We start from the raw sequence: 21,777 nt of genomic DNA on the forward strand, positions 1-21,777 counted from the left end.
ACGTCACAGGGATGTGACAACCACTAGCTGTCTCTGCATCATAGGTATGTGTGAACCCCCAGCTCTCCCCCAATCACAGTAGTGTGACAGCCCCCATCTGTCTTAGCATTAAAAGTAAGTGACAATCCCCATCTCTCTCCCCATCAGAGGTGTGTGACAACCCCAAGCTCTCTCCCCATCACAGGTGTGTGACATCCCACAGCTCTCTCCCCATCACCGGTGAGTTACAGCCCCAAGCTCTCTCCCCATCACAGGTATGTGACAGCCCCCAGCTGTCTCCACATCACAGTTGCCTGACAAACCCCAAGTCTCTCCCCATAACAGGTATGTGACAACCCCCAGCTGTCTCCACATCAGAGGTATGTGACAACGCCAAGCTCTCTCCTCGTCACAGGTGTGTGACCATCCCCAGCTGTCTCCATATCACAGGTGCGAGAAAGCCCCAGCTCTTTCCCCTTCACAGGTGGATGACAGCCCCCAGCTCTCGCCCCATCACAGTTGATTGACAGCCCCCATCTCTCTCCCCATCACAAGTGAGTGACAGCCACCAGCTCTCTCCCCATCACAGTTGTGTGACCGTCCCCAGCTGTCTATATCACAGGTGCGTAAAAGCCTCCTACTCTCTCCCCATCACAGGTATGTCACAGCCCCCAGCTGTCTCCCCATTATAGGTATGTGATAGACCACAGCTGTCTCTATATCACAGGTATGTGACAAACACAAGCTCTCTCCCCATCATAGGTGTTTGACCGACCCCAGCTCTCTCCATATCACAGGTGAGTGACAACGCCCAGCTCTCTCCCCTTCACAGGTGGATGACAGCCCCCAGCTCTCTCCCCATCACAGGTGAGAGACAGCCCCCATCTCTCTCCTCATTACAGGTGAGTGACAGCCCCCAGCTCTCTCCCCATCACAGGTGAGTGGCGGCCCCCAGCTCTACCCGTCACAGGTATGTGACAGTCCCCATCTCTCTCCCCATCAAAACTGTGTGATAGCCCCCAGCTCTCTCCAGATCATAGGTGAGTGACAGAACCCAGCTCTCTCCCAATCACAGGTATGTGACAACTCTCAGCTGTCTCCACATCACAGATGCCTGACAGCACCCAACTTTCTCCCCATCACAAGTATGTGTTAGCCCTTAGCTGTCTCCACATCAGAGGTATGTGAAAGACACCAGCTGTCTCCGCATCACATGTATGTGACAGCCCCAGTTCTCTCCCCATCACAGGTGTTTGACAGTCCGCATGTCATTCCCCATCACAGGTGTGTGATAGCCGCGACCTCTCTCCCCATTAGAGGTGAGTGACAGCCCCCAGCTCTCTCCCCATCACAGGTGTGTCAGTCCCCAGCTCTCTCCCCATCACAGGGGAGTGACAGTCCCTATCCCTTCCCCTTCTCAGGTATGTGAGAGACCCCACCTCTGTCCCCATCACAGGTGTTAGACAGTCCCCATCTCCCGTGCCATCACAGGTGTGTGACAGCCCCAAGCTCTCCCTCCATCACAGCTGTGTGACCGTCCCCATCTATCTCCATATCACAGGTGCGTGACAACGCCCAGCTCTCTCCCCTTCACAGGTGAGTGACAGCCCCCAGCTCTCTCCCCATCACAGGTATGTGACAGCCCCCAGCTGTCTCCACATCACAGGTATGTGACAGCCCCCAGCTCTCTCCCCATCACAGGTATGTGACAGCCCCCAGCTGTCTCAGCATAACAGGTATGTGACAGTCCGCATCTCTCTCCCCATCACCGGTGAGTGACAGCCCCAGCTCTACACCCATCACCGGGGTGTGACAGCCCCCAGCTGTCTCAGCATTACAAGTATGTGAAAATCCCCAACTCTCTCCCCATCACAGGTGTGTGACAGCCCGCAGCTCTCTCCCCATCACAGGTATGTGACAGCCACCAGCAGTCTCCACATCACAGGTGACTGACAGCCCCCAGCTCTCTCCCCATCATAGGTGTTTGACAGTCCGCAGCTCTCTCCCCATCACCGGTGTGTGACAGCCCCCAGCTGTCTCAGCATTACAAGTAAGTGACAATCCCCATCTCTCTCCCCATCACAGGTGTGTGACAACCCCAAGCTCTCTCCCCATCACAGGTGTGTTACATGCCCCAGCTCTCTCCCCATCACTGGTGAGTTACAGCCCCCTAGCTCTCTCCCCATCACAGGTATGTGACAGCCCCCAGCTGTCTCCGCATCACAGGTGCATGACAAACCCCAAGTCTCTCCTCATCACAGGTATGTGACAGCCCCCAGCTCTCTCCCCATCACAGGTGAGAGATAGCCCCCATCTCTCTCCTCATTACAGGTGAGTGACAGCCCCCAGCTCTCTCCCCATCACAGGTGAGTTGCGGCCCCTGCTCTACCCGTCACAGTTACGTGACAGCCCCCAGCTGTCTCAGCGTCACAGGTATGTGACAGTCCACATCTCTCTCCCCATCAAAGCTGTGTGATAGCCCCCAGCTCTCTTCACATCATAGGTGAGTGACAGACCGCAGCTTTCTCCCAATCACAGGTATGTGACAACTCCCATCTGTCTCCACATCACAGATGCCTGAGAGCAGCCAACTTTCTCCCCATCACAGGTATGTGTTAGCCCTTAGCTGTCTCCACATCACAGGTATGTGAAAGACACCAGCTGTCTCCGCATCACAGGTATGTGACAGCCCCCAGGTCTCTCCCCATCACAGGTGTTTGAGAGTCCGCCTGTGTTTCCCCATCACAGGTTTGTGATAGCCGCGAGCTCTCTCCCCATTAGAGGTGAGTGACAGCCCCCAGCTCTCTCCCCATCACAGGTGTGTCAGTCCCCAGCTCTCTCCCCATCACACGTGCGTGACCGTCCCCAGTTGTCTCCATATCACAGGTGCGTGACAGCCCCAGCTCGCTCCCCATCACAGGTGATTGACATACCTCATCTCTCTTCCCATCTCAGGTGAGTAACAGCCCTCAGCTCTCTCCCCATCACAAGTATGTGACAGCCCCCACCTGTCTCCACATCACAGGTATGTGACAGCCCCCAGCTCTTTCCCCATCACAGGTATGTGACAGCCCCCAGCTGTCTCAGCATAACAGGTATGTGACAGTCCGCATCTCTCTCCCCATCACCGGTGAGTGACAACCCCAGCTCTACACCCATCACCGGGGTGTGACAGCCCCCAGCTGTCTCAGCATTACAAGTATGTGACAATCCCCAACTCTCTCCCCATCACAGGTGTGTGACAGCCCGCAGCTCTCTCCCCATCATAGGTATGTGACAGCCACCAGCAGTCTACACATCACAGGTGACTGACAGCCCCCAGCTCTCTCCCCATCATAGGTGTTTGACAGTCCGCAGCTCTCTCCCCATCACAGGTATGTGACAGCCCCCAGCTGTCTCCACATCACAGGTGCGTGACAGGCCCCAACTCTCTCCCCATCAGAGCTATTTGACAACCCACAGCTGTTTCGGCCTCACAGGTATGTGACAACCCACAGCTCTCTCCCAATCACAGGCGAGGGACAGACCCCAGCTCTCTCCCCATCACAGGTATGTGACAACCACCAGCTGTCTCCAAATCACAGGTATGTGACAGCCACCAGCTCTCTCTGCATCACAGGTATGTGAGAGCCCAAACTCTCTCCCCATCACAAATATTTGACAGGCCCCAGCTGTCTCCACATCACAGGTATGTGACTGCCCCCAGCTGTCTCCCCATTTTAGGTATGTGGCAGCTCCCAGCTGTCTCCACATCACATGTATGGGGCAATCCCAAGGCCTCTCCCCATCAGAGGTGTTTGAGAGTCCCCAGCTGTCTCAGCATTACAAGTATGTGACAATCCCCAACTCTCTCCCAATCACAGGTGAGTGATAGCCCCCAGCTCTCTCCCCATCACAGGTATGTGACAGGCCCCAGCTGTCTCCACATCACAGGCATGTGACAGCCCCCAGCTCTCTCTGCATCACAAGTGCCTGACAGGACCCAACTCTCTCCCCATCACAGGTGTGTGACAACCCCCAGCTGTCTCCGCCTCACAGGTATGTGACAGTCCCCATCTCTCTCCCCATCACAGGTGTGTGACAGCCCCCACCTCTCTCCCCATCACAGGTGAGTGACGGCCCCCGGCTGTCTCCCCATCACAAGTATGTGACAGCCCACAGCTGTCTCCGCATCAAAGGTGTCTGACAGCTCCCAACTCTCTCCCCATCACAGGTATGTTACAGTCGCAAGCTGTCTCCACATCACAGGTATGTGACAGCCACCAGCTCTATCTGCATCACAGGTATGTGACAGCCCCCAGCTCTCTCCCCATCATAGGTGCTTGACAGTGCCCAGCTCTCTCCCCATCACAGGTGTGTGACAGACCCCAGCTCTCTCCCCATCACAGGTGAGTGATAGCCCTCAGCTCTCTCCCCATCACAGGTATGTGACAGCCCCCAGCTGTCTCCACATCACGAGTATGTGACAGCAACTACCTTACTCCGCATCACAGGTATGTGACTTGCCCCAGCACTCTCCCCATCAGAAGTGTTTGACAGTCCCCATCTCTTTCCCCTTCACAAGTGAGTGAGAGCCCCAAGCTCCCTTCCCATCACAGGTGTGTGACATCCCCCAGCTCTTTCCGCATCCCCGGTGAGAGACAGCCCCCAGCTCTCTCCCAATCACAGCAGTGTGACAGCCCCCAGCTGTCTTAGAATTACAAGTAAGTGACAATCCCCATCTCTCTCCCCATCACAGGTGTGTGACAAACCCAAGCTCTCTCCCCATCACAGGTGTGTGACATCCCCCAGCTCTCTCCCTATCACCGGTGAGATACAGCCCCCCGATCTCTCCCCATAACAGGTATGTGACAGCCCCCATCTGTCTCCGCACCACATGTGCCTGACAAACCCCAAGTCTCTCCCCATCACAGGTATGTGAGAACCCCCAGCTGTCGCCACATCATAGGTATGTGACAACGCCAAGCTCTCTCCTCATCACAAGTGTGTGACCATCCCCAGCTGTCTCCATATCAGAGGTGGGTGACAGCCCCCAGCTCTCGCCCCATCACAGTTGATTCACTGCCCCCATCGCTCTCCCCATCACAAGTGAGTGACAGCCCCCAGCTCTCTCCCCATCACAGGTATGTGACCCTCCCCAGCCGTCTCCATATCACAGGTGCGTGAAAGCCCCCAGCTCTCTCCCTTTCACAGGTGGGTGACGGCCCATAGCTATCGCTCCAACACACGTATGTGACAGCCCCCATCTCTCTCCCCATCACAAGTGAGTGACAGCCCCCAGCTCTCTCTCCATCACAGGTGTGTGACCGTCCCCAGATGTCTCCATATCACAGGTGAGTGACAATGCCCAGCTCTCTCCCATTCACAGGTGTGTGACAGCCACCAGCTCTCGCCCCATCACAGGTGAGTGACAGGCCCCAGCTCTCTCCCCATCACAGGTGTCTGAGAGACCTTAGCTGTCTCCGCATCAAAGGAGCCTAACAGCCCCCAACTCTCTCCCCATCACAGGTATGTCACAACGCCCATTGTCTCCACATCACAGGTATGTGACAACCACTAGCTGTCTACGCATCACAGGTATATGTGAGCCCCAGCTCTCTCCCCATCATAGGGGAGTGACAACCCCCAGCTCTCTCCCCATCACAGGTGTGCGACAGACCCCAGCTCTCTCCCCATCACAGGTGAGTGATAGGCCCCAGCTTTCTCCCCATCACAGGTATGTGACAGCCCCCAGCTGTCTCCACATCACAGGTATGTGAAACACACCAGCTGTCTCCGCATCACAGGTATCTGACAGCCCCCAGGTCTCTCCCCATCACAGGTGTTTGACAGTCCCCATCTCTTTCCCCATCACAGGTGTGTGAAAGACCCCAGCTCTCTCCCCATTTCAGGTGAGCAAGAGATCCCAGCTCTCTACCCAACACAGGTATATGAGAGCCCCCAATTTTCTCCGCATCACAGGACCATAACAGCCCCCAACTCTCTCCCAATCACATGTATATCACAACCCCCATTGTCTCCACGTCACAGGGATGTGACAACCACTAGCTGTCTCTGCATCATAGGTATGTGTGAACCCCCAGCTCTCCCCCAATCACAGTAGTGTGACAGCCCCCATCTGTCTTAGCATTAAAAGTAAGTGACAATCCCCATCTCTCTCCCCATCAGAGGTGTGTGACAACCCCAAGCTCTCTCCCCATCACAGGTGTGTGACATCCCACAGCTCTCTCCCCATCACCGGTGAGTTACAGCCCCAAGCTCTCTCCCCATCACAGGTATGTGACAGCCCCCAGCTGTCTCCACATCACAGTTGCCTGACAAACCCCAAGTCTCTCCCCATAACAGGTATGTGACAACCCCCAGCTGTCTCCACATCAGAGGTATGTGACAACGCCAAGCTCTCTCCTCGTCACAGGTGTGTGACCATCCCCAGCTGTCTCCATATCACAGGTGCGAGAAAGCCCCAGCTCTTTCCCCTTCACAGGTGGATGACAGCCCCCAGCTCTCGCCCCATCACAGTTGATTGACAGCCCCCATCTCTCTCCCCATCACAAGTGAGTGACAGCCACCAGCTCTCTCCCCATCACAGTTGTGTGACCGTCCCCAGCTGTCTATATCACAGGTGCGTAAAAGCCTCCTACTCTCTCCCCATCACAGGTATGTCACAGCCCCCAGCTGTCTCCCCATTATAGGTATGTGATAGACCACAGCTGTCTCTATATCACAGGTATGTGACAAACACAAGCTCTCTCCCCATCATAGGTGTTTGACCGACCCCAGCTCTCTCCATATCACAGGTGAGTGACAACGCCCAGCTCTCTCCCCTTCACAGGTGGATGACAGCCCCCAGCTCTCTCCCCATCACAGGTGAGAGACAGCCCCCATCTCTCTCCTCATTACAGGTGAGTGACAGCCCCCAGCTCTCTCCCCATCACAGGTGAGTGGCGGCCCCCAGCTCTACCCGTCACAGGTATGTGACAGTCCCCATCTCTCTCCCCATCAAAACTGTGTGATAGCCCCCAGCTCTCTCCAGATCATAGGTGAGTGACAGAACCCAGCTCTCTCCCAATCACAGGTATGTGACAACTCTCAGCTGTCTCCACATCACAGATGCCTGACAGCACCCAACTTTCTCCCCATCACAAGTATGTGTTAGCCCTTAGCTGTCTCCACATCAGAGGTATGTGAAAGACACCAGCTGTCTCCGCATCACATGTATGTGACAGCCCCAGTTCTCTCCCCATCACAGGTGTTTGACAGTCCGCATGTCATTCCCCATCACAGGTGTGTGATAGCCGCGACCTCTCTCCCCATTAGAGGTGAGTGACAGCCCCCAGCTCTCTCCCCATCACAGGTGTGTCAGTCCCCAGCTCTCTCCCCATCACAGGGGAGTGACAGTCCCTATCCCTTCCCCTTCTCAGGTATGTGAGAGACCCCACCTCTGTCCCCATCACAGGTGTTAGACAGTCCCCATCTCCCGTGCCATCACAGGTGTGTGACAGCCCCAAGCTCTCCCTCCATCACAGCTGTGTGACCGTCCCCATCTATCTCCATATCACAGGTGCGTGACAACGCCCAGCTCTCTCCCCTTCACAGGTGAGTGACAGCCCCCAGCTCTCTCCCCATCACAGGTATGTGACAGCCCCCAGCTGTCTCCACATCACAGGTATGTGACAGCCCCCAGCTCTCTCCCCATCACAGGTATGTGACAGCCCCCAGCTGTCTCAGCATAACAGGTATGTGACAGTCCGCATCTCTCTCCCCATCACCGGTGAGTGACAGCCCCAGCTCTACACCCATCACCGGGGTGTGACAGCCCCCAGCTGTCTCAGCATTACAAGTATGTGAAAATCCCCAACTCTCTCCCCATCACAGGTGTGTGACAGCCCGCAGCTCTCTCCCCATCACAGGTATGTGACAGCCACCAGCAGTCTCCACATCACAGGTGACTGACAGCCCCCAGCTCTCTCCCCATCATAGGTGTTTGACAGTCCGCAGCTCTCTCCCCATCACCGGTGTGTGACAGCCCCCAGCTGTCTCAGCATTACAAGTAAGTGACAATCCCCATCTCTCTCCCCATCACAGGTGTGTGACAACCCCAAGCTCTCTCCCCATCACAGGTGTGTTACATGCCCCAGCTCTCTCCCCATCACTGGTGAGTTACAGCCCCCTAGCTCTCTCCCCATCACAGGTATGTGACAGCCCCCAGCTGTCTCCGCATCACAGGTGCATGACAAACCCCAAGTCTCTCCTCATCACAGGTATGTGACAGCCCCCAGCTCTCTCCCCATCACAGGTGAGAGATAGCCCCCATCTCTCTCCTCATTACAGGTGAGTGACAGCCCCCAGCTCTCTCCCCATCACAGGTGAGTTGCGGCCCCTGCTCTACCCGTCACAGTTACGTGACAGCCCCCAGCTGTCTCAGCGTCACAGGTATGTGACAGTCCACATCTCTCTCCCCATCAAAGCTGTGTGATAGCCCCCAGCTCTCTTCACATCATAGGTGAGTGACAGACCGCAGCTTTCTCCCAATCACAGGTATGTGACAACTCCCATCTGTCTCCACATCACAGATGCCTGAGAGCAGCCAACTTTCTCCCCATCACAGGTATGTGTTAGCCCTTAGCTGTCTCCACATCACAGGTATGTGAAAGACACCAGCTGTCTCCGCATCACAGGTATGTGACAGCCCCCAGGTCTCTCCCCATCACAGGTGTTTGAGAGTCCGCCTGTGTTTCCCCATCACAGGTTTGTGATAGCCGCGAGCTCTCTCCCCATTAGAGGTGAGTGACAGCCCCCAGCTCTCTCCCCATCACAGGTGTGTCAGTCCCCAGCTCTCTCCCCATCACACGTGCGTGACCGTCCCCAGTTGTCTCCATATCACAGGTGCGTGACAGCCCCAGCTCGCTCCCCATCACAGGTGATTGACATACCTCATCTCTCTTCCCATCTCAGGTGAGTAACAGCCCTCAGCTCTCTCCCCATCACAAGTATGTGACAGCCCCCACCTGTCTCCACATCACAGGTATGTGACAGCCCCCAGCTCTTTCCCCATCACAGGTATGTGACAGCCCCCAGCTGTCTCAGCATAACAGGTATGTGACAGTCCGCATCTCTCTCCCCATCACCGGTGAGTGACAACCCCAGCTCTACACCCATCACCGGGGTGTGACAGCCCCCAGCTGTCTCAGCATTACAAGTATGTGACAATCCCCAACTCTCTCCCCATCACAGGTGTGTGACAGCCCGCAGCTCTCTCCCCATCATAGGTATGTGACAGCCACCAGCAGTCTACACATCACAGGTGACTGACAGCCCCCAGCTCTCTCCCCATCATAGGTGTTTGACAGTCCGCAGCTCTCTCCCCATCACAGGTATGTGACAGCCCCCAGCTGTCTCCACATCACAGGTGCGTGACAGGCCCCAACTCTCTCCCCATCAGAGCTATTTGACAACCCACAGCTGTTTCGGCCTCACAGGTATGTGACAACCCACAGCTCTCTCCCAATCACAGGCGAGGGACAGACCCCAGCTCTCTCCCCATCACAGGTATGTGACAACCACCAGCTGTCTCCAAATCACAGGTATGTGACAGCCACCAGCTCTCTCTGCATCACAGGTATGTGAGAGCCCAAACTCTCTCCCCATCACAAATATTTGACAGGCCCCAGCTGTCTCCACATCACAGGTATGTGACTGCCCCCAGCTGTCTCCCCATTTTAGGTATGTGGCAGCTCCCAGCTGTCTCCACATCACATGTATGGGGCAATCCCAAGGCCTCTCCCCATCAGAGGTGTTTGAGAGTCCCCAGCTGTCTCAGCATTACAAGTATGTGACAATCCCCAACTCTCTCCCAATCACAGGTGAGTGATAGCCCCCAGCTCTCTCCCCATCACAGGTATGTGACAGGCCCCAGCTGTCTCCACATCACAGGCATGTGACAGCCCCCAGCTCTCTCTGCATCACAAGTGCCTGACAGGACCCAACTCTCTCCCCATCACAGGTGTGTGACAACCCCCAGCTGTCTCCGCCTCACAGGTATGTGACAGTCCCCATCTCTCTCCCCATCACAGGTGTGTGACAGCCCCCACCTCTCTCCCCATCACAGGTGAGTGACGGCCCCCGGCTGTCTCCCCATCACAAGTATGTGACAGCCCACAGCTGTCTCCGCATCAAAGGTGTCTGACAGCTCCCAACTCTCTCCCCATCACAGGTATGTTACAGTCGCAAGCTGTCTCCACATCACAGGTATGTGACAGCCACCAGCTCTATCTGCATCACAGGTATGTGACAGCCCCCAGCTCTCTCCCCATCATAGGTGCTTGACAGTGCCCAGCTCTCTCCCCATCACAGGTGTGTGACAGACCCCAGCTCTCTCCCCATCACAGGTGAGTGATAGCCCTCAGCTCTCTCCCCATCACAGGTATGTGACAGCCCCCAGCTGTCTCCACATCACGAGTATGTGACAGCAACTACCTTACTCCGCATCACAGGTATGTGACTTGCCCCAGCACTCTCCCCATCAGAAGTGTTTGACAGTCCCCATCTCTTTCCCCTTCACAAGTGAGTGAGAGCCCCAAGCTCCCTTCCCATCACAGGTGTGTGACATCCCCCAGCTCTTTCCGCATCCCCGGTGAGAGACAGCCCCCAGCTCTCTCCCAATCACAGCAGTGTGACAGCCCCCAGCTGTCTTAGAATTACAAGTAAGTGACAAGCCCCATCTCTCTCCCCATCACAGGTGTGTGACAAACCCAAGCTCTCTCCCCATCACAGGTGTGTGACATCCCCCAGCTCTCTCCCTATCACCGGTGAGATACAGCCCCCCGATCTCTCCCCATAACAGGTATGTGACAGCCCCCATCGGTCTCCGCACCACATGTCCCTGACAAACCCCAAGTCTCTCCCCATCACAGGTATGTGAGAACCCCCAGCTGTCGCCACATCATAGGTATGTGACAACGCCAAGCTCTCTCCTCATCACAGGTGTGTGACCATCCCCAGCTGTCTCCATATCAGAGGTGGGTGACAGCCCCCAGCTCTCGCCCCATCACAGTTGATTCACTGCCCCCATCGCTCTCCCCATCACAAGTGAGTGACAGCCCCCAGCTCTCTCCCCATCACAGGTATGTGACCCTCCCCAGCCGTCTCCATATCACAGGTGCGTGAAAGCCCCCAGCTCTCTCCCTTTCACAGGTGGGTGACGGCCCATAGCTATCGCTCCAACACACGTATGTGACAGCCCCCATCTCTCTCCCCATCACAAGTGAGTGACAGCCCCCAGCTCTCTCTCCATCACAGGTGTGTGACCGTCCCCAGATGTCTCCATATCACAGGTGAGTGACAATGCCCAGCTCTCTCCCATTCACAGGTGTGTGACAGCCACCAGCTCTCGCCCCATCACAGGTGAGTGACAGGCCCCAGCTCTCTCCCCATCACAGGTGTCTGAGAGACCTTAGCTGTCTCCGCATCAAAGGAGCCTAACAGCCCCCAACTCTCTCCCCATCACAGGTATGTCACAACGCCCATTGTCTCCACATCACAGGTATGTGACAACCACTAGCTGTCTACGCATCACAGGTATATGTGAGCCCCAGCTCTCTCCCCATCATAGGGGAGTGACAACCCCCAGCTCTCTCCCCATCACAGGTGTGCGACAGACCCCAGCTCTCTCCCCATCACAGGTGAGTGATAGGCCCCAGCTTTCTCCCCATCACAGGTATGTGACAGCCCCCAGCTGATTCCACATCACAGGAGCCTGAGAGCCCCCAACTTTTTCCCCATCACAGGTATGTGGCAGCCCCCAGCTGTCTCCACATCACAGGTATGTGAAACACACCAGCTGTCTCCGCATCACAGGTATCTGACAGCCCCCAGGTCTCTCCCCATCACAGGTGTTTGACAGTCCCCATCTCTTTCCCCATCACAGGTGTGTGAAAGACCCCAGCTCTCTCCCCATTTCAGGTGAGCAAGAGATCCCAGCTCTCTACCCAACACAGGTATATGAGAGCCCCCAATTTTCTCCGCATCACAGGACCATAACAGCCCCCAACTCTCTCCCAATCACATGTATATCACAACCCCCATTGTCTCCACGTTACAGGGATGTGACAACCACTAGCTGTCTCTGCATCATAGGTATGTGTGAGCCCCCAGCTCTCCCCCAATCACAGTAGTGTGACAGCCCCCATCTGTCTTAGCATTAAAAGTAAGTGACAATCCCCATCTCTCTCCCCATCAGAGGTGTGTGACAACCCCAAGCTCTCTCCCCATCACAGGTGTGTGACATCCCACAGCTCTCTCCCCATCACCGGTGAGTTACAGCCCCAAGCTCTCTCCCCATCACAGGTATGTGACAGCCCCCAGCTGTCTCCACATCACAGTTGCCTGACAAACCCCAAGTCTCTCCCCATAACAGGTATGTGACAACCCCCAGCTGTCTCCACATCAGAGGTATGTGACAACGCCAAGCTCTCTCCTCGTCACAGGTGTGTGACCATCCCCAGCTGTCTCCATATCACAGGTGCGAGAAAGCCCCAGCTCTTTCCCCTTCACAGGTGGATGACAGCCCCCAGCTCTCGCCCCATCACAGTTGATTGACAGCCCCCATCTCTCTCCCCATCACAAGTGAGTGACAGCCACCAGCTCTCTCCCCATCACAGTTGTGTGACCGTCCCCAGCTGTCTATATCACAGGTGCGTAAAAGCCTCCTACTCTCTCCCCATCACAGGTATGTCACAGCCCCCAGCTGTCTCCACATCACAGGTATGTGACAGCCCCCAGCTCTCTCCCCATCACAGGTATGTGGCAGCCCCCAGCTGTCTCAGCATAACAGGTATGTGACAGTCCGCATCTCTCTCCCCATCACCGGTGAGTGACAGCCCCAGCTCTACACCCATCACCGGGGTGTGACAGCCCCCAGCTGTCTCAGCATTACAAGTATGTGAAAATCCCCAACTCTCTCCCCATCACAGGTGTGTGACAGCCCGCAGCTCTCTCCCCATCACAGGTATGTGACAGCCACCAGCAGTCTCCACATCACAGGTGACTGACAGCCCCCAGCTCTCTCCCCATCATAGGTGTTTGACAGTCCGCAGCTCTCTCCCCATCACCGGTGTGTGACAGCTCCCAGCTGTCTCAGCATTACAAGTAAGTGACAATCCCCATCTCTCTCCCCATCACAGGTGTGTGACAACCCCAAGCTCTCTCCCCATTACAGGTGTGTTACATGCCCCAGCTCTCTCCCCATCACTGGTGAGTTACAGCCCCCTAGCTCTCTCCCCATCACAGGTATGTGACAGCCCCCAGCTGTCTCCGCATCACAGGTGCATGACAAACCCCAAGTCTCTCCTCATCACAGGTATGTGACAGCCCCCAGCTCTCTCCCCATCACAGGTGAGAGATAGCCCCCATCTCTCTCCTCATTACAGGGGAGTGACAGCCCCCAGCTCTCTCCCCATCACAGGTGAGTTGCGGCCCCTGCTCTACCCGTCACAGTTACGTGACAGCCCCCAGCTGTCTCAGCGTCACAGGTATGTGACAGTCCACATCTCTCTCCCCATCAAAGCTGTGTGATAGCCCCCAGCTCTCTTCACATCATAGGTGAGTGACAGACCGCAGCTTTCTCCCAATCACAGGTATGTGACAACTCCCATCTGTCTCCACATCACAGATGCCTGAGAGCAGCCAACTTTCTCCCCATCACAGGTATGTGTTAGCCCTTAGCTGTCTCCACATCACAGGTATGTGAAAGACACCAGCTGTCTCCGCATCACAGGTATGTGACAGCCCCCAGGTCTCTCCCCATCACAGGTGTTTGACAGTCCGCCTGTGTTTCCCCATCACAGGTTTGTGATAGCCGCGAGCTCTCTCCCCATTAGAGGTGAGTGAAAGCCCCCAGCTCTCTCCCCATCACAGGTGTGTCAGTCCCCAGCTCTCTCCCCATCACACGTGCGTGACCGTCCCCAGTTGTCTCCATATCACAGGTGCGTGACAGCCCCAGCTCGCTCCCCATCACAGGTGATTGACATACCTCATCTCTCTTCCCATCTCAGGTGAGTAACAGCCCTCAGCTCTCTCCCCATCACAAGTATGTGACAGCCCCCACCTGTTTCCACATCACAGGTATGTGACAGCCCCCAGCTCTTTCCCCATCACAGGTATGTGACAGCCCCCAGCTTTCTCAGCATAACAGGTATGGGACAGTCCGCATCTCTCTCCCCATCACCGGTGAGTGACAACCCCAGCTCTACACCCATCACCGGGGTGTGACAGCCCCCAGCTGTCTCAGCATTACAAGTATGTGACAATCCCCAACTCTCTCCCCATCACAGGTGTGTGACAGCCCGCAGCTCTCTCCCCATCATAGGTATGTGACAGCCACCAGTAGTCTACACATCACAGGTGACTGACAGCCCCCAGCTCTCTCCCCATCACAGGTGTGTCAGTCCCCAGCTCTCTCCCCACCACACGTGCGTGACCGTCCCCAGTTGTCTCCATATCACAGGTGCGTGACAGCCCCAGCTCGCTCCCCATCACAGGTGATTGACATACCTCATCTCTCTTCCCATCTCAGGTGAGTAACAGCCCTCAGCTCTCTCCCCATCACAAGTATGTGACAGCCCCCACCTGTCTCCACATCACAGGTATGTGACAGCCCCCAGCTCTTTCCCCATCACAGGTATGTGACAGCCCCCAGCTGTCTCAGCATAACAGGTATGTGACAGTCCGCATCTCTCTCCCCATCACCGGTGAGTGACAACCCCAGCTCTACACCCATCACCGGGGTGTGACAGCCCCCAGCTGTCTCAGCATTACAAGTATGTGACAATCCCCAACTCTCTCCCCATCACAGGTGTGTGACAGCCCGCAGCTCTCTCCCCATCATAGGTATGTGACAGCCACCAGTAGTCTACACATCACAGGTGACTGACAGCCCCCAGCTCTCTCCCCATCATAGGTGTTTGACAGTCCGCAGCTCTCTCCCCATCACAGGTATGTGACAGCCCCCAGCTGTCTCCACATCACAGGTGCGTGACAGGCCCCAACTCTCTCCCCATCAGAGCTATTTGACAACCCACAGCTGTTTCGGCCTCACAGGTATGTGACAACCCACAGCTCTCTCCCAATCACAGGCGAGGGACAGACCCCAGCTCTCTCCCCATCACAGGTATGTGACAACCACCAGCTGTCTCCAAATCACAGGTATGTGACAGCCACCAGCTCTCTCTGCATCACAGGTATGTGAGAGCCCAAACTCTCTCCCCATCACAAATATTTGACAGGCCCCAGCTGTCTCCACATCACAGGTATGTGACTGCCCCCAGCTGTCTCCCCATTTTAGGTATGTGGCAGCTCCCAGCTGTCTCCACATCACATGTATGGGGCAATCCCAAGGCCTCTCCCCATCAGAGGTGTTTGAGAGTCCCCAGCTGTCTCAGCATTACAAGTATGTGACAATCCCCAACTCTCTCCCAATCACAGGTGAGTGATAGCCCCCAGCTCTCTCCCCATCACAGGTATGTGACAGGCCCCAGCTGTCTCCACATCACAGGCATGTGACAGCCCCCAGCTCTCTCTGCATCACAAGTGCCTGACAGGACCCAACTCTCTCCCCATCACAGGTGTGTGACAACCCCCAGCTGTCTCCGCCTCACAGGTATGTGACAGTCCCCATCTCTCTCCCCATCACAGGTGTGTGACAGCCCCCACCTCTCTCCCCATCACAGGTGAGTGACGGCCCCCGGCTGTCTCCCCATCACAAGTATGTGACAGCCCACAGCTGTCTCCGCATCAAAGGTGTCTGACAGCTCCCAACTCTCTCCCCATCACAGGTATGTTACAGTCGCAAGCTGTCTCCACATCACAGGTATGTGACAGCCACCAGCTCTATCTGCATCACAGGTATGTGACAGCCCCCAGCTCTCTCCCCATCATAGGTGCTTGACAGTGCCCAGCTCTCTCCCCATCACAGGTGTGTGACAGACCCCAGCTCTCTCCCCATCACAGGTGAGTGATAGCCCTCAGCTCTCTCCCCATCACAGGTATGTGACAGCCCCCAGCTGTCTCCACATCACGAGTATGTGACAGCAACTACCTTACTCCGCATCACAGGTATGTGACTTGCCCCAGCACTCTCCCCATCAGAAGTGTTTGACAGTCCCCATCTCTTTCCCCTTCACAAGTGAGTGAGAGCCCCAAGCTCCCTTCCCATCACAGGTGTGTGACATCCCCCAGCTCTTTCCGCATCCCCGGTGAGAGACAGCCCCCAGCTCTCTCCCAATCACAGCAGTGTGACAGCCCCCAGCTGTCTTAGAATTACAAGTAAGTGACAAGCCCCATCTCTCTCCCCATCACAGGTGTGTGACAAACCCAAGCTCTCTCCCCATCACAGGTGTGTGACATCCCCCAGCTCTCTCCCTATCACCGGTGAGATACAGCCCCCCGATCTCTCCCCATAACAGGTATGTGACAGCCCCCATCTGTCTCCGCACCACATGTGCCTGACAAACCCCAAGTCTCTCCCCATCACAGGTATGTGAGAACCCCCAGCTGTCGCCACATCATAGGTATGTGACAACGCCAAGCTCTCTCCTCATCACAGGTGTGTGACCATCCCCAGCTGTCTCCATATCAGAGGTGGGTGACAGCCCCCAGCTCTCGCCCCATCACAGTTGATTCACTGCCCCCATCGCTCTCCCCATCACAAGTGAGTGACAGCCCCCAGCTCTCTCCCCATCACAGGTGTGTCAGTCCCCAGCTCTCTCCCCATCACAGGGGAGTGACAGTCCCTATCACTTCCCCTTCTCAGGTATGTGAGAGACCCCACCTCTGTCCCCATCACAGGTGTTAGACAGTCCCCATCTCCCGTGCCATCACAGGTGTGTGACAGCCCCAAGCTCTCCCTCCATCACAGGTGTGTGACCGTCCCCATCTATCTCCATATCACAGGTGCGTGACAACGCCCAGCTCTCTCCCCTTCACAGGTGAGTGACAGTCCCCAGCTCTCTCCACATCACAGGTGAGTGACAGCCCCCAGCTCTCTCCCCATCTCAGGTGAGTGACACCCCCCAGCTCTCTCCCCATCAGAGGTAGTTGACAGACCCCAGGTGTCACCGCATCACAGTTGCCTGGCAGACCCCAACTGTCTACCCATCACAGGTGTGTGACCGACCCCAGCTGTCTCCATATAACAGGTGCGTGACAGCCCCAGCTCGCTCCCCATCACAGGTGATTGACATACCTCATCTCTCTTCCCATCTCAGGTGAGTAACAGCCCTCAGCTCTCTCCCCATCACAAGTATGTGACAGCCCCCAGCTGTAACAGCATCACAGGTATGTGACAGTCCCCATCTCTCTCCCCATCACAGGTGTGTGACAGCCAGAAACTGTCTCCCCATCACAGGTGAGTGACGGCCCCCAGCTCTCTCCCAATTACAGGTATATGATAGCCCCCAGCAGTCTCCACATCACAGGTATGTGACAACGACAAGCTCTCTCCCCATCAGAGGTGTGTGACCGTCCCCAGTTGTCTCCATATCACAGGTGCGTGAAAGCCCCCAGCTCTCTCCCCTTCACAGGTGGGTGACAGCCCCAAGCTCTCTCCTGATCACAGGTGAGTGACAGCCCCCAGCTCTCTCCCCATCACAGGTATGTGACAGCCCCCAGCTGTCTCAGCATAACAGGTATGTGACACTCCGCATCTCTCTCCCCATCACCGGTGAGTGACAGCCCCAGCTCTACACCCATCACCGGGGTGTGACAGCCCCCAGCTGTCTCAGCATTACAAGTATGTGACAATCCCCAACTCTCTCCCCATCACAGGTGTGTGACAGCCCGCAGCTCTCTCCCCATCACAGGTATGTGACAGCCACCAGCAGTCTCCACATCACAGGTGACTGACAGCCCCCAGCTCTCTCCCCATCATAGGTGTTTGACAGTCCGCAGCTCTCTCCCCATCACCGGTGTGTGACAGCCCCCAGCTGTCTCAGCATTACAAGTAAGTGACAATCCCCATCTCTCTCCCCATCACAGGTGTGTGACAACCCCAAGCTCTCTCCCCATCACAGGTGTGTTACATGCCCCAGCTCTCTCCCCATCACTGGTGAGTTACAGCCCCCTAGCTCTCTCCCCATCACAGGTATGTGACAGCCCCCAGCTGTCTCCGCATCACAGGTGCATGACAAACCCCAAGTCTCTCCTCATCACAGGTATGTGACAGCCCTCAGCTCTCTCCTCATCACAGGTGAGAGACAGCCCCCATCTCTCTCCTCATTACAGGTGAGTGACAGCCCCCAGCACTCTCCCCGTCACAGGTGAGTTGCGGCCCCTGCTCTACCCGTCACAGTTACGTGACAGCCCCCAGCTGTCTCAGCGTCACAGGTATGTGACAGTCCACATCTCTCTCCCCATCAAAGCTGTGTGATAGCCCCCAGCTCTCTTCACATCATAGGTGAGTGACAGACCGCAGCTTTCTCCCAATCACAGGTATGTGACAACTCCCATCTGTCTCCACATCACAGATGCCTGAGAGCAGCCAACTTTCTCCCCATCACAGGTATGTGTTAGCCCTTAGCTGTCTCCACATCACAGGTATGTGAAAGACACCAGCTGTCTCCACATCACAGGTATGTGACAGCCCCCAGGTCTCTCCCCATCACAGGTGTTTGACAGTCCGCCTGTGTTTCCCCATCACAGGTTTGTGATAGCCGCGAGCTCTCTCCCCATTAGAGGTGAGTGACAGCCCCCAGCTCTCTCCCCATCACAGGTGTGTCAGTCCCCAGCTCTCTCCCCATCACACGTGCGTGACCGTCCCCAGTTGTCTCCATATCACAGGTGCGTGACAGCCCCAGCTCGCTCCCCATCACAGGTGATTGACATACCTCATCTCTCTTCCCATCTCAGGTGAGTAACAGCCCTCAGCTCTCTCCCCATCACAAGTATGTGACAGCCCCCACCTGTCTCCACATCACAGGTATGTGACAGCCCCCAGCTCTTTCCCCATCACAGGTATGTGACAGCCCCCAGCTGTCTCAGCATAACAGGTATGTGACAGTCCGCATCTCTCTCCCCATCACCGGTGAGTGACAACCCCAGCTCTACACCCATCACCGGGGTGTGACAGCCCCCAGCTGTCTCAGCATTACAAGTATGTGACAATCCCCAACTCTCTCCCCATCACAGGTGTGTGATAGCCCCCAGCTCTCTCCAGATCATAGGTGAGTGACAGAACCCAGCTATCTCCCAATCACAGGTATGTGACAACTCTCAGCTGTCTCCACATCACAGATGCCTGACAGCACCCAACTTTCTCCCCATCACAAGTATGTGTTAGCCCTTAGCTGTCTCCACATCAGAGGTATGTGAAAGACACCAGCTGTCTCCGCATCACATGTATGTGACAGCCCCAGTTCTCTCCCCATCACAGGTGTTTGACAGTCCGCATGTCTTTCCCCATCACAGGTGTGTGATAGCCGCGAGCTCTCTCCCCATTAGAGGTGAGTGACAGCCCCCAGCTCTCTCCCCATCACAGGTGTGTCAGTCCCCAGCTCTCTCCCCATCACAGGGGAGTGACAGTCCCTATCCCTTCCCCTTCTCAGGTATGTGAGAGACCCCACCTCTGTCCCCATCACAGGTGTTAGACAGTCCCCATCTCCCGTGCCATCACAGGTGTGTGACAGCCCCAAGCTCTCCCTCCATCACAGGTGTGTGACCGTCCCCATCTATCTCCATATCACAGGTGCGTGACAACGCCCAGCTCTCTCCCCTTCACAGGTGAGTGACAGTCCCCAGCTCTCTCCACATCACAGGTGAGTGACAGCCCCCAGCTCTCTCCCCATCTCAGGTGAGTGACACCCCCCAGCTCTCTCCCCATCAGAGGTAGTTGACAGACCCCAGGTGTCACCGCATCACAGTTGCCTGGCAGACCCCAACTGTCTACCCATCACAGGTGTGTGACCGACCCCAGCTGTCTCCATATAACAGGTGCGTGACAGCCCCAGCTCGCTCCCCATCACAGGTGATTGACATACCTCATCTCTCTTCCCATCTCAGGTGAGTAACAGCCCTCAGCTCTCTCCCCATCACAAGTATGTGACAGCCCCCAGCTGTAACAGCATCACAGGTATGTGACAGTCCCCATCTCTCTCCCCATCACAGGTGTGTGACAGCCAGAAACTGTCTCCCCATCACAGGTGAGTGACGGCCCCCAGCTCTCTCCCAATTACAGGTATATGATAGCCCCCAGCAGTCTCCACATCACAGGTATGTGACAACGACAAGCTCTCTCCCCATCAGAGGTGTGTGACCGTCCCCAGTTGTCTCCATATCACAGGTGCGTGAAAGCCCCCAGCTCTCTCCCCTTCACAGGTGGGTGACAGCCCCAAGCTCTCTCCTGATCACAGGTGAGTGACAGCCCCCAGCTCTCTCCCCATCACAGGTATGTGACAGCCCCCAGCTGTCTCAGCATAACAGGTATGTGACACTCCGCATCTCTCTCCCCATCACCGGTGAGTGACAGCCCCAGCTCTACACCCATCACCGGGGTGTGACAGCCCCCAGCTGTCTCAGCATTACAAGTATGTGACAATCCCCAACTCTCTCCCCATCACAGGTGTGTGACAGCCCGCAGCTCTCTCCCCATCACAGGTATGTGACAGCCACCAGCAGTCTCCACATCACAGGTGACTGACAGCCCCCAGCTCTCTCCCCATCATAGGTGTTTGACAGTCCGCAGCTCTCTCCCCATCACCGGTGTGTGACAGCCCCCAGCTGTCTCAGCATTACAAGTAAGTGACAATCCCCATCTCTCTCCCCATCACAGGTGTGTGACAACCCCAAGCTCTCTCCCCATCACAGGTGTGTTACATGCCCCAGCTCTCTCCCCATCACTGGTGAGTTACAGCCCCCTAGCTCTCTCCCCATCACAGGTATGTGACAGCCCCCAGCTGTCTCCGCATCACAGGTGCATGACAAACCCCAAGTCTCTCCTCATCACAGGTATGTGACAGCCCTCAGCTCTCTCCTCATCACAGGTGAGAGACAGCCCCCATCTCTCTCCTCATTACAGGTGAGTGACAGCCCCCAGCACTCTCCCCGTCACAGGTGAGTTGCGGCCCCTGCTCTACCCGTCACAGTTACGTGACAGCCCCCAGCTGTCTCAGCGTCACAGGTATGTGACAGTCCACATCTCTCTCCCCATCAAAGCTGTGTGATAGCCCCCAGCTCTCTTCACATCATAGGTGAGTGACAGACCGCAGCTTTCTCCCAATCACAGGTATGTGACAACTCCCATCTGTCTCCACATCACAGATGCCTGAGAGCAGCCAACTTTCTCCCCATCACAGGTATGTGTTAGCCCTTAGCTGTCTCCACATCACAGGTATGTGAAAGACACCAGCTGTCTCCACATCACAGGTATGTGACAGCCCCCAGGTCTCTCCCCATCACAGGTGTTTGACAGTCCGCCTGTGTTTCCCCATCACAGGTTTGTGATAGCCGCGAGCTCTCTCCCCATTAGAGGTGAGTGACAGCCCCCAGCTCTCTCCCCATCACAGGTGTGTCAGTCCCCAGCTCTCTCCCCATCACACGTGCGTGACCGTCCCCAGTTGTCTCCATATCACAGGTGCGTGACAGCCCCAGCTCGCTCCCCATCACAGGTGATTGACATACCTCATCTCTCTTCCCATCTCAGGTGAGTAACAGCCCTCAGCTCTCTCCCCATCACAAGTATGTGACAGCCCCCACCTGTCTCCACATCACAGGTATGTGACAGCCCCCAGCTCTTTCCCCATCACAGGTATG

This window comes from Balaenoptera ricei, chromosome 16 (assembly GCF_028023285.1).
Source record: "Balaenoptera ricei isolate mBalRic1 chromosome 16, mBalRic1.hap2, whole genome shotgun sequence".
In the NCBI taxonomy this organism is placed as follows: Eukaryota; Metazoa; Chordata; class Mammalia; order Artiodactyla; family Balaenopteridae; genus Balaenoptera; species Balaenoptera ricei.